The 12603-nt window shown below is 43.5% G+C and overlaps 1 protein-coding gene across 8 annotated transcripts in view; it reads left to right on the forward strand.

Annotated features, from left to right (window-relative positions):
* Nucleotides 1-12603, forward strand: part of LOC115128731 (focal adhesion kinase 1-like) — a 302242-nt gene that overhangs the window by 71841 nt on the left and 217798 nt on the right. For 7 of the 8 annotated variants that reach the window (XM_029658857.2, XM_065018005.1, XM_065018004.1 and 4 more), the window contains exon 2: nt 10336-10362. The exons of the other annotated variant lie outside the window; for it this stretch is intronic. The gene's annotated coding sequence lies outside the window, so the exon portion shown is untranslated. The remainder of the gene's footprint in view (nt 1-10335; nt 10363-12603) is intronic. 8 annotated transcript variants of the gene reach the window in all.

A 12603-nucleotide genomic window follows, 5' to 3' on the forward strand; every position in this document is an offset into this window, starting at 1 on the left:
AGCATCACTAGTCTCTACTGCTAGTGTTAGCACAGTGAGGTGGGATTAGTCCTATTAAAGCTAGCCTGTCTCCTAGCATCACTAGTCTCTACTGCTAGTATTAGCACAGTGAGGTGGGATTAGTCCTATTAAAGCTAGCCTGTCTCCTAGCATCACTAACCTCTACTGCTGGTGTTAGCACAGTGAGGTGTGGTTAGTCCTATTAAAGATAGCCTGTCTCCTAGCATCACTAGTCTCTACTGCTGGTGTTAGCACAGTGAGGTGTGGTTAGTCCTATTAAAGCTAGCCTGTCTCCTAGCATCACTAGTCTCTACTGCTAGTGTTAGCACAGTGAGGTGGGATTAGTCCTATTAAAGCTAGCCTGTCTCCTAGCATCACTAGTCTCTACTGCTAGTGTTAGTGAGGTGGGGTTAGTCCTATTAAAGCTAGCCTGTCTCCTAGCATCACTAACCTCTACTGCTGGTGTTAGCACAGTGAGGTGTGGTTAGTCCTATTAAAGATAGCCTGTCTCCTAGCATCACTAGTCTCTACTGCTGGTGTTAGCACAGTGAGGTGTGGTTAGTCCTATTAAAGCTAGCCTGTCTCCTAGCATCACTAGCCTCTACTGCTGGTGTTAGCACAGTGAGGTGTGGTTAGTCCTATTAAAGCTAGCCTGTCTCCTAGCATCACTAGTGTCTACTGCTAGTGTTAGCACAGTGAGGTGGGGTTAGTCCTATTAAAGCTAGCCTGTCTCCTAGCATCACTAGTCTCTACTGCTAGTGTTAGCACAGTGAGGTGGGATTAGTCCTATTAAAGCTAGCCTGTCTCCTAGCATCACTAGTCTCTACTGCTAGTGTTAGCACAGTGAGGTGTGGTTAGTCCTATTAAAGATGGCCTGTCTCCTAGCATCACTAGTCTCTACTGCTAGTGTTAGCACAGTGAGGTGTGGTTAGTCCTATTAAAGCTAGCCTGTCTCCTAGCATCACTAGTCTCTACTGCTGGTGTTAGCACAGTGAGGTGTGGTTAGTCCTATTAAAGCTAGCCTGTCTCCTAGCATCACTAGTGTCTACTGCTAGTGTTAGCACAGTGAGGTGGGATTAGTCCTATTAAAGATAGCCTGTCTCCTAGCATCACTAGTCTCTACTGCTAGTGTTAGCACAGTGAGGTGGGATTAGTCCTATTAAAGCTAGCCTGTCTCCTAGCATCACTAGTCTCTACTGCTAGTGTTAGCACAGTGAGGTGTGGTTAGTCCTATTAAAGATGGCCTGTCTCCTAGCATCACTAGTCTCTACTGCTGGCCTATCTAGTTGGTGATCCAGCGTCAGAGAAAGGACCATGTGCACCTTTGTGATGCTAGTCTATTAAAGAGACACTGGACGAATGGACAAACGCACAGAGACAGCCAGTTAGCCAGTCTAATCCATTAAACCCGTGATGGACAGTCAATCCAGACGTCTCACCCTGCCTTTCACATGGTGATTTAATCCACTGGCGCTTGGATATATGGATTATTAAGGGACTTAGATTTTCTTTACCAACCCTACACTCATAACTTAATAAGTTCATACTCTTTAGAGAGGGCATATGGTTAATTCTGGGCCTCAAGCTCCTCAGAAATCTAATTACAACGACCTATAGACCGACACACTTACAAGTAATATATCCCCGGTTGATCTGGTTATAGGCTGAGAGACCTACACCTCCTATCACATCTCAAGTCAATGTAATAACGTTCAAATGATGGGATCATGGGACCCATCTTGAAATGAAACCAACTGCAGAAGGAGGATATGGGATGCTTGTCATTTTTCAAAATTGTCCTGTAGCGTCTTGATTGTTGCCGTATTGTTGAGATGGCACCCTATTCCCTACAAAGTGCACTACTTTTGATCAAGGACCATAGGGCTTTGATAAAAAGTAGTGCACCATATACTAGGGAATAAGATGCCATTTGGGACAAGACCCGCTGTGATGTGGAAGAGATGCCTGCTTTCAAGACAGTCTGCCCCCCCTCCCCCCCCCAAAAGAAACCGGGTATAATGAGAGGTGTTGAAGAGGCCACTGAGTCTCTCTCTTTCTCTCTCTCTCTCTCTCTCTCTCTCTCTCTCTCTCTCTCTCTCTCTCTCACTTCTACTCTTCTATTAAATCACGTTGTTCTACCACTGACCTATCATTACTGAGACCACACTATTCAGCTGAGACGCAACTCTCTCTGTGCAACGTGTGTTCTGAAGGCTGAGACTCAACTCTCTCTGGGCAATGTGTGTTCTGAAGGCTGAGACTCAACTCTCTCTGGGCAATGTGTGTTCTGAAGGCTGAGACTCAACTCTCTCTGGGCTGTGTTCTGAAGAGACGCAACTCTCTCTGGGCAACGTGTGTTCTGAAGGCTGAGACTCAACTCTCTCTGGGCAATGTGTGTTCTGAAGGCTGAGACTCAACTCTCTCTGGGCAATGTGTGTTCTGAAGGCTGAGACTCAACTCTCTCTGGGCAATGTGTGTTCAGAAGGCTGAGACTCAACTCTCTCTGGGCAGCGTGTGTTCTGAAGGCTGAGACTCAACTCTCTCTGGGCAACGTGTGTTCTGAAGGCTGAGACTCAACTCTCTCTGGGCAATGTGTGTTCAGAAGGCTGAGACTCAACTCTCTCTGGGCAATGTGTGTTCTGAAGGCTGAGACTCAACTCTCTCTGGGCAATGTGTGTTCTGAAGGCTGAGACTCAACTCTCTCTGGGCAATGAGACTGTGTTCTCATTCTCTGGGCAATGTGTGTTCTGAAGGCTGAGACTCAACTCTCTCTGGGCAATGTGTGTTCTGAAGGCTGAGACTCAACTCTCTCTGGGCAATGTGTGTTCTGAAGGCTGAGGCTCAACTCTCTCTGGGCAATGTGTGTTCTGAAGGCTGAGGCTCAACTCTCTCTGGGCAATGTGTGTTCTCATTCTTCACAGCAGTTGTGGTGTCATGGATGTTTGTGTTCCTGTGCTGCTCAAATGCCATATCATTGCTGTTTTTTATGTGTTTGGTTATAGTCACTTTGGAATCGACACACATTACAAATTATGATTATGCTCGAGTCGAGGCGTCAAAATGAGTTTGACCTAATTACAAGCAGATTGGATTTCACCTCAATATTGATTCTTGTAGACACATTTCCCTACTTCAGTTTGATTGCCTTAGCCGGTTCAATTTATTTCAGGTTCAATTTATTTCAACTTAATTGACTGTGTTGATATTCCATATGATTTGTGTATCTAATAGGGAAATTGGATAGTATTGATATAAACATGTGCAATTGTAGTAGAGGAAAGGGAAGGGAAAGGGGGATACCTAGTCAGTTGTACAACTGAATGCCTTCAACTGAAATGTGTTTTCCACATTTAACCCTCTGAATCAGAGAGGTACGGAGGGGCAGAAAGGCAGATATTTACCTTGTCAGCTAGTAGGTTAGGGTCGGGTGATATTTACCTTGTCAGCTAGTAGGTTAGGGTCAGGTGATATTTACCTTGTCAGCTAGTAGGTTAGGGTCAGGTGATATTTACCTTGTCAGCTAGTAGGTTAGGGTCAGGTGATATTTACCTTGTCAGCTAGTAGGTTAGGGTCAGGTGATATTTACCTTGTCAGCTAGTAGGTTAGGGTCAGGTGATATTTACCTTGTCAGCTAGTAGGTTAGGGTCAGGTGATATTTACCTTGTCAGCTAGTAGGTTAGGGTCAGGTGATATTTACCTTGTCAGCTAGTAGGTTAGGGTCAGGTGATATTTACCTTGTCAGCTAGTAGGTTAGGTCAGGTGATATTTACCTTGTCAGCTAGTAGGTTAGGGTCAGGTGATATTTACCTTGTCAGCTAGTAGGTTAGGGTCAGGTGATATTTACCTTGTCAGCTAGTAGGTTAGGGTCAGGTGATATTTACCTTGTCAGCTAGTAGGTTAGGGTCAGGTGATATTTACCTTGTCAGCTAGTAGGTTAGGGTCAGGTGATATTTACCTTGTCAGCTAGTAGGTTAGGGTCGGATATTTACCTTGTCAGCTAGTAGGTTAGGGGGAAAAACGGTTGATATTTCCACCTTGTCAGCGATTAATATTGTCGTTTTAATCCGTTAACTAGATAATTCCAGACTGCTCTTTGTTTTTCTTATTTACAGTATTAAATTCACATTCTATTTAAATAATATTAGTAGGTTAGGGTCACATGAATACAGTGATATTTACCTTGTCAGCTAGTAGGTTAGGGAATACGCGGGTGATATTTGGGGAATACGGCCTAGACCTACACATTACGGCCTACACATGAATACGGCCTACACATGATACTACACATGAATCAAATGAATCCTACACATGAATATCCAATATTGTCGGCCTTTTAATGAATACCCTACACATGAATTAACTAGATAATTCCAGACAGCCTGCTCTTTGTTTTACACATCTTGAATTTACAGCCTATGAATAAAGTCACACACCTTCCTACACATTTAAATAATATTAGTATGGTGAAAAGCCTACACATGAATACAGCCTTACTACACATTCATTTACGACTTCATCACATTCAGCCTACACATGACAGCCTGTAATTAATACAGCCTGAATACACATGAATACAGCCTGCACATGAATACAGCCTGCACTGCACATGAATACAGCCTGCACTGCACATGAATACAGCCTGCACTGCACATGAATACAGCCTGCACTGCACATGAATACAGCCTGCACTGCACATGAATACAGCCTGCACTGCACATGAATACAGCCTACACATGAATACGGCCTACACATGAATACGGCCTACACATGAATACACATGAATACGGCCTACACATGAATACGGCCTACACATGAATACGGCCTACACATGAATACGGCCTACACATGAATACGGCCTACACATGAATACGGCCTACACATGAATACGGCCTACACATGAATACGGCCTACACATGAATACGGCCTACACATGAATACGGCCTACACATGAATACAGCCTACACATGAATACAGCACACATGAATGTACGGCCTACACATGAATACAGCCTACACATAAATACAGCTGAATACAGCCTACACATGAATAATACAGCCTACCTGAATACACATGAATACAGCCTACACATGAATACAGCCTACACATGAATACGGCCTGAATACAGCCTACACATGAATACAGCCTACACATGAATACGGCCTACACATGAATACAGCCTACACATGAATACAGCCTACACATGAATACAGCCTGTAATTAATACAGCCTACACATGAATACAGCCTACACATGAATACAGCCTACACATGAATACAGCCTACACATGAATACACCTGAATACAGCCTACACATGAATACAGCCTACACATGAATACAGCCTGAATTACGTCCTACACCTGAATACAGCCTACACATGAATACAGCCTACACCTGAATACAGCCTACACATGAATACAGCCTACACCTGAATACAGCCTACACCTGAATACAGCCTACACATGAATACAGCCTACACCTGAATACAGCCTACACATGAATACAGCCTACACATGAATACAGCCTACACATGAATACAGCCTACACATGAATACAGCCTACACCTGAATACAGCCTACACATGAATACAGCCTACACATGAATACAGCCTACACCTGAATACAGCCTACACATGAATACAGCCTACACATGAATACAGCCTGTAATTAATACAGCCTACACCTGAATACAGCCTACACATGAATACAGCCTACACATGAATACAGCCTACACATGAATACAGCCTACACATGAATACAGCCTACACATGAATACAGCCTACACATGAATACAGCCTACACATGAATACAGCCTACACATGAATACAGCCTACACATGAATACAGCCTACACATGAATACAGCCTACACATGAATACAGCCTACACCTGAATACAGCCTACACATGAATACACCTGAATACAGCCTACACATGAATACTACACATGAATACAGCCTACACATGAATACAGCCTGTAATTAATACAGCCTACACATGAATACAGCCTACAGCCTGTAATTAATACAGCCTACACCTGAATACAGCCTACACATGAATACAGCCTACACATGAATACAGCCTACACATGAATACAGCCTGTAATTAATACAGCCTACACATGAATACAGCCTACACATGAATACGGCCTACACATGAATACAGCCTACACCTGAATACGGCCTACACATGAATACAGCCTGCACATGAATACAGCCTACACATGAATACAGCCTAATTACATACACATGAATACAGCCTACACATGAATTACACATGAGGCCTACACATGCCTAATACAGCCCTACACATGAATACAGCCTACACATGAATACAGCCTACACATGAATACAACACATGAATACAGCCTACACATGAATACAGCCTACACATGAATACAGCCTACACATGAATACAACCTACACATGAATACAGCCTACACATGAATACAGCCTACACATGAATACAGCCTGTAATTAATACAGCCTGCACATGAATACAGCCTACACATGAATACAGCCTACACTGAATACAGCCTACACATGAATACAGCCTACACATGAATACAACCTACCTGAATACAGCCTACACATGAATACAGCCTACACATGAATACAGCCTACACATGAATACAGCCTACACATGAATACGGCCTACACATGAATACGGCCTACACATGAATACGGCCTACACATGAATACAGCCTACACATGAATACAGCCTGCACCTGAATACGGCCTACACCTGAATACAGCCTACACATGAATACAGCCTGCACATGAATACAGCCTAACTGATAAAAGTTCAAATAGTATAGTCTTCCACACCGCAATACATCATCTCGCACGATATTAGGTTTAATCATATATTCGCTCAATCCTAGTGGGTTATCTATGATCAAATCAAAATCAAATAAAATGTATTTATATAGCCCTTCGTACATCAGCTGATATCTCAAAGTGCTGTACAGAAACCCAGGCTAAAACCCCAAACAGCAAGCAATGCAGGTGTAGAAGCACGGTGGCTAGGAAAAACTCCCTAGAAAGGCCAAAACCTAGGAAGAAACCTAGAGAGGAACCAGGCTATGTGGGGTGGCCAGTCCTCTTCTGGCTGGGCCGGGTAGAGATTATAACAGAACATGGCCAAGATGTTCAAATGTTCATAAATGACCAGCATGGTCCAATAATAATAAGGCAGAACAGTTGAAACTGGAGCAGCAGCACGGCCAGGTGGACTGGGGACAGCAAGTAGTCATCATGTCAGGTAGTCCTGAGGCATGGTCCTAGGGCTCAGGTCCTCTGAGAGAGAGAAAGAAAGAGAGAATTAGAGAGAGCACACTTAAATTCACACAGGACACCGAATAGGACAGGAGAAGTACTCCAGATATAACAAACTGACCCTAGCCCCCCGACACAAACTACTGCAGCATAAATACTGGAGGCTGAGACAGGAGGGGTCAGGAGACACTGTGGTTTTATCCGAGGACACGCCCGGACAGGGCCAAACAGGAAGGATATAACCCCACCCACTTTGCCAAAGCACAGCCCCCACACCACTAGAGGGATATCTTCATCCACCAACTTACCATCCTGAGACAAGGCTGAGTATAGCCCACAACGATCTCCGCCACGGCACAACTCAAGGGGGGGGGCGATGATAGAAGTACTGATACGTACTGTAAGGCTAGATGATGTGATAATGCTCCGCATGCACACACACACACACAGAGGAAGTGCGTGCCTATCCTATGACCCATTATTGTCATTGTATTCTGGCTGTACTCTTGACAATTGATTAACCTTGTTCTGAAACCTGAGAGGCTAAAACCACATCCGTCCATCCTGTCTGTCTATTTCCAAACCTGAGAGGCTAAAACCACATCCGTCCATCCTGTCTGTCTATGGCCAAACCTGAGAGATTAAAACCACATCCGTCTGTCTGTCCGTCCATCCTGTCTGTTTGTGACAAAAATCGAATAAAATGTTAGTTGCCAGATGCGCCGAATACAACAAGCCCTTCACCAACAATGCAGTTTTCAGAAAATACCTTTAAAAAAAGTAAGAGATAAGAAAAACAAATCATTCAGGAGCATCAGTAAATAACAATAGCGGGGCTTTATACAGAGGGTACTGGTACAGAGTCCATGTGAGGGGGCACCAGTGTCAAGGTAATTATGTACATGCAGGTAGGGTTATTAAAGTGACTATGCATAGATAATAACAGAAAGTAACAGCAGTGTGGAGGGGGGGGTGCAAATAGTCTGGGTAACCATTTGATTAGCTGTTCAGGAGTCTTATGGCTTGGGAGTAGAAGCTATTTAAAAGCCTCTTGGACCTAGACTTGGCGCTCCGGTACCGCTTGCCGTGCGGTAGCAGAGAGAACAGTCTATGACTAAGGTGGCTGGAGTCTTTGACAATTTTTAGGACCTTACTCTGACACCACCTGGTATAGAGGTCCTGGATGGCAGGAAGCTTGGCCCCGGTGATGTACTGGGCCGTACGCACTACCCTCTATAGGCCTTGCGGTCAAAGGCCGAGCAGTTGCCATCCCAGGCAGTGATGCAACCCATCAGGATGCTCTCGATGGTGCAGCTGTGAAATCTTTTGAGGACCTGAGGACCCATACCAAATCTTTTCAGTCTCCTGAGAGGGAATAGGTTTTGTTGTGCCCTCTTCACGACTGTCTTGGTGTGCTTGGACCATGTTAGTTCTCAACCTGTTCCACTACCCCGTCGATGAGAATGGGGTTGTGCTCGATCCTCCTTTTCCTGTAGTCCAAAATCATCTCCTTTGTCTTGATCACATTGAGGGAGAGGTTGTTGTCCTGGCACCACATGGCCAGATATCTGACCTCCTCCCTATAGGCTGTCTCATCGTTGTCGGTGATCAGGCCTACTGTTGTGTCATCGGCAAACTTAATGATGGTGTTGGAATTGTGCCTGTTCATGCAGTCATAAGTACAGCAGGGGACTGAGCACGCACCCCTGAGGGGCCCCTGTGTTGAGGATCAGCTTGGCAGATGTGTTGTTGCCTACTCTTACCACCTGGGGGCGGCCCATCAGGAAGTCTAGGATACAGTTGCAGAGGGAGGTGTTTAGTCCCAGGGTCCTTAGCTTATTGATGAGTTTTGAGGGCACTATGGTGTTGAACGCTGAGCTGTAAGCAATGAGTAGCATTCTCACATAGGTGTTCCTTATGTCCAGGTGGGAAAGGGCAGTGTGGAGTGCAATAGAGATTGCATCATCTGTGGCTCTGTTGGTGTGGTATGCAAATTGGAGTGTGTCTAGGGTTTCTTGGATAATGGTGTTGATGTGAGCCATGACCAGCCGTTCAAAGCATTTCATGGCTACGATGTGAGTGCTACGAATCGGTAGTCAATTAGGCAGGTTACTTTAGCGTTCTTGAGCACAGGGACTATGGTGGTCTGCTTGAAACATGTTGGTATTACAGACTCCGACAGCGAGAGGTTGACTATATCAGTGAAGACACTTGTCAGTTGGTCAGCGCATGCTCGGAGTACACAAATTTGAGGGACTAAAACCACATCCATCCTGTCTGTTTTTGGCCAAACCTGAGAGACTAAAACCACATTTGTCTGTTTCTCCATCCATCCTGTCTGTTTGTGGCCAAACCTGAGAGACTAAAACTACGTCCGTCTGTCTGTCCGTCCATCCTGTCTGTTTGTGGCCAAACCTGAGAGACTAAAACCACGTCCGTCTGTCTGTCCGTCCATCCTGTCTGTTTGTGGCCAAACCTGAGAGACTAAAACCACGTCCGTCTGTCTGTCCGTCCATCCTGTCTGTTTGTGGCCAAACCTGAGAGACTAAAACCACGTCCGTCTGTCTGTCCGTCCATCCTGTCTGTTTGTGGCCAAACCTGAGAGACTAAAACCACGTCTGTCTGTCTGTCCGTCCATCCTGTCTGTTTGTGGCCCAAATACCACGTAGCACTCTGAAACCTAACCCCAGGGGACTTAAATGGTCTTCTGGATGTGACCCTGCCATCCGGTTGACTGTGAACTGTGACAGTGACAGATTATGGTGTCATCATAGGGCTTCCCCTCTGTGCCAGCCCTGGCCCCTATGTGTCAAAGGTAGTGCCCTACTTGGGAATAGGCTGCCATTTGGGACACAGCCACAGAGCTTCTGCCCCCAGACAGATAGGGGCACTCTGTGACCATGGACTGGGTTGGGTTGGAGCCTCTGGGCCAGGCTGCCCTCTGGAATTAGCATTGACCCAGTAAAACCAGTGCTTCTTTATCTCCACTGAGCCCAATGTGCTGAAGTGACAGATCAACGATAGATCAAACCAACTCACTTCCCATTTGTATCTTTGTTTTGCAGATATTTCCAGAATTTCCTACTACACAGGTGAGTGTCCTTCAGAACTTCAAGATATCTCATATGCTGTAAACTACAAGATATCTTATATGCTGTAACTACAAGATCTTATATGCTGTGAACTACAGGAGATCTTATATGCTGTGAACTACAGGAGATCTTATATGCTGTGAACTACAGGAGATCTTATATGCTGTGAACTACAAGAGATCTTATATGCTGTGAACTACAAGAGATCTTATATGCTGTAAACTACAAGAGATCTTATATGCTGTGAACTACAAGAGATCTTATATGCTGTAAACTACAAGAGATCTTATATGCTGTGAACTACAAGATATCTTATATGCTGTAAACTACAAGAGATCTTATATGCTGTGAACTACAAGAGATCTTATATGCTGTAAACTACAAGAGATCTTATATGCTGTGAACTACAGGAGATCTTATATGCTGTGAACTACAAGATATCTTATATGCTGTGAACTACAGGAGATCTTATATGCTGTGAACTGCAAGAGACCTTTATGCTGTGAACTACAGGAGATCTTATATGCTGTGAACTACAGGAGATCTTATATACTGTGAACTACAGGAGATCTTATATGCTGTGAACTACAGGAGATCTTATATACTGTGAACTACAGGAGATCTTATATGCTGTGAACTACAAGAGATCTTATATGCTGTGAACTACAGGAGATCTTATATACTGTGAACTACAAGAGATCTTATATGCTGTGAACCACAAGAGATCTTATATGCTGTAAACTACAAGAGATCTTATATGCTGTGAACTACAAGAGATCTTATATGCTGTGAACTACAGGAGATCTTATATGCTGTGAACTACAAGAGATCTTATATGCTGTGAACTACAGGAGATCTTATATGCTGTGAACTACAAGAGACCTTTATGCTGTGAACTACAGGAGATCTTATATACTGTGAACTACAGGAGATCTTATATGCTGTGAACTACAAGATATCTTATATACTGTGAACTACAAGAGATCTTATATGCTGTGAACTACAAGAGATCTTATATGCTGTGAACTACAAGAGATCTTATATGCTGTAAACTACAAGAGATCTTATATGCTGTGAACTACAAGAGATCTTATATGCTGTGAACTACAAGATATCTTATATGCTGTAAACTACAAGAGATCTTATATGCTGTAAACTACAAGAGATATTATATGCTGTGAACTACAGGAGATCTTATATGCTGTGAACTACAAGATATCTTATATGCTGTGAACTACAGGAGATCTTATATGCTGTGAACTGCAAGAGACCTTTATGCTGTGAACTACAGGAGATCTTATATGCTGTGAACTACAGGAGATCTTATATCTGTAACTACAGGAGATCTTATATGCTGTGAACTACAAGAGATCTTATATACTGTGAACTACAGGAGATCTTATATGCTGTGAACTACAAGAGATCTTATATGCTGTGAACTAGATCAAGAACTACAAGATCTTATATGCTGTAAACTACATATGCTGTAAACTACAAGAGATCTTATATGCTGTGAACTACAAGAGATCTTATATGCTGTGAACTACAGGAGATCTTATATGCTGTGAACTACAAGAGATCTTATATGCTGTGAACTACAGGAGATCTTATATGCTGTGAACTACAAGAGACCTTTATGCTGTGAACTACAGGAGATCTTATATGCTGTGAACTACAGGAGATCTTATATACTGTGAACTACAGGAGATCTTATATGCTGTGAACTACAGAAGATCTTATATACTGTGAACTACAGGAGATCTTATATGCTGTGAACTACAAGAGATCTTATATACTGTGAACTACAAGAGATCTTATATGCTGTGAACTACAGGAGATCTTATATACTGTGAACTACAAGAGATTTATATGCTGTAAACTACAAGAGATCTTACATGCTGTAAACTACAAGAGATCTTACATGCTGTGAAGTTCTCTTATTCGCTTCTGTCAGATTATCCTTGAAGGCAGGTTTGATTCATAGTTGTGCTCTTCAGATGAATAGAAGGCTCTTAGATAAATCAGTCACCTGAATATCATTTACCAGAATCAACTCAGATGAAGGACACAACCACCTACTCCCAAGAGGATGTCGGCTTCTCTTTCATCCTCGAACTCCAATAATAATGATATGAATCCCCTCCACCGAGGGTGTCTGTGTTCAGAGTGTAAAAATCCTATTTCCTTAGATGATATAGGAAAGGGTTATTAGACTGAAGGGGTGTGTGTTTGTGTCCGTTG

Source organism: Oncorhynchus nerka, linkage group LG4 (genome assembly GCF_034236695.1).
Source record: "Oncorhynchus nerka isolate Pitt River linkage group LG4, Oner_Uvic_2.0, whole genome shotgun sequence".
Lineage (NCBI taxonomy): Eukaryota > Metazoa > Chordata > Actinopteri > Salmoniformes > Salmonidae > Oncorhynchus > Oncorhynchus nerka.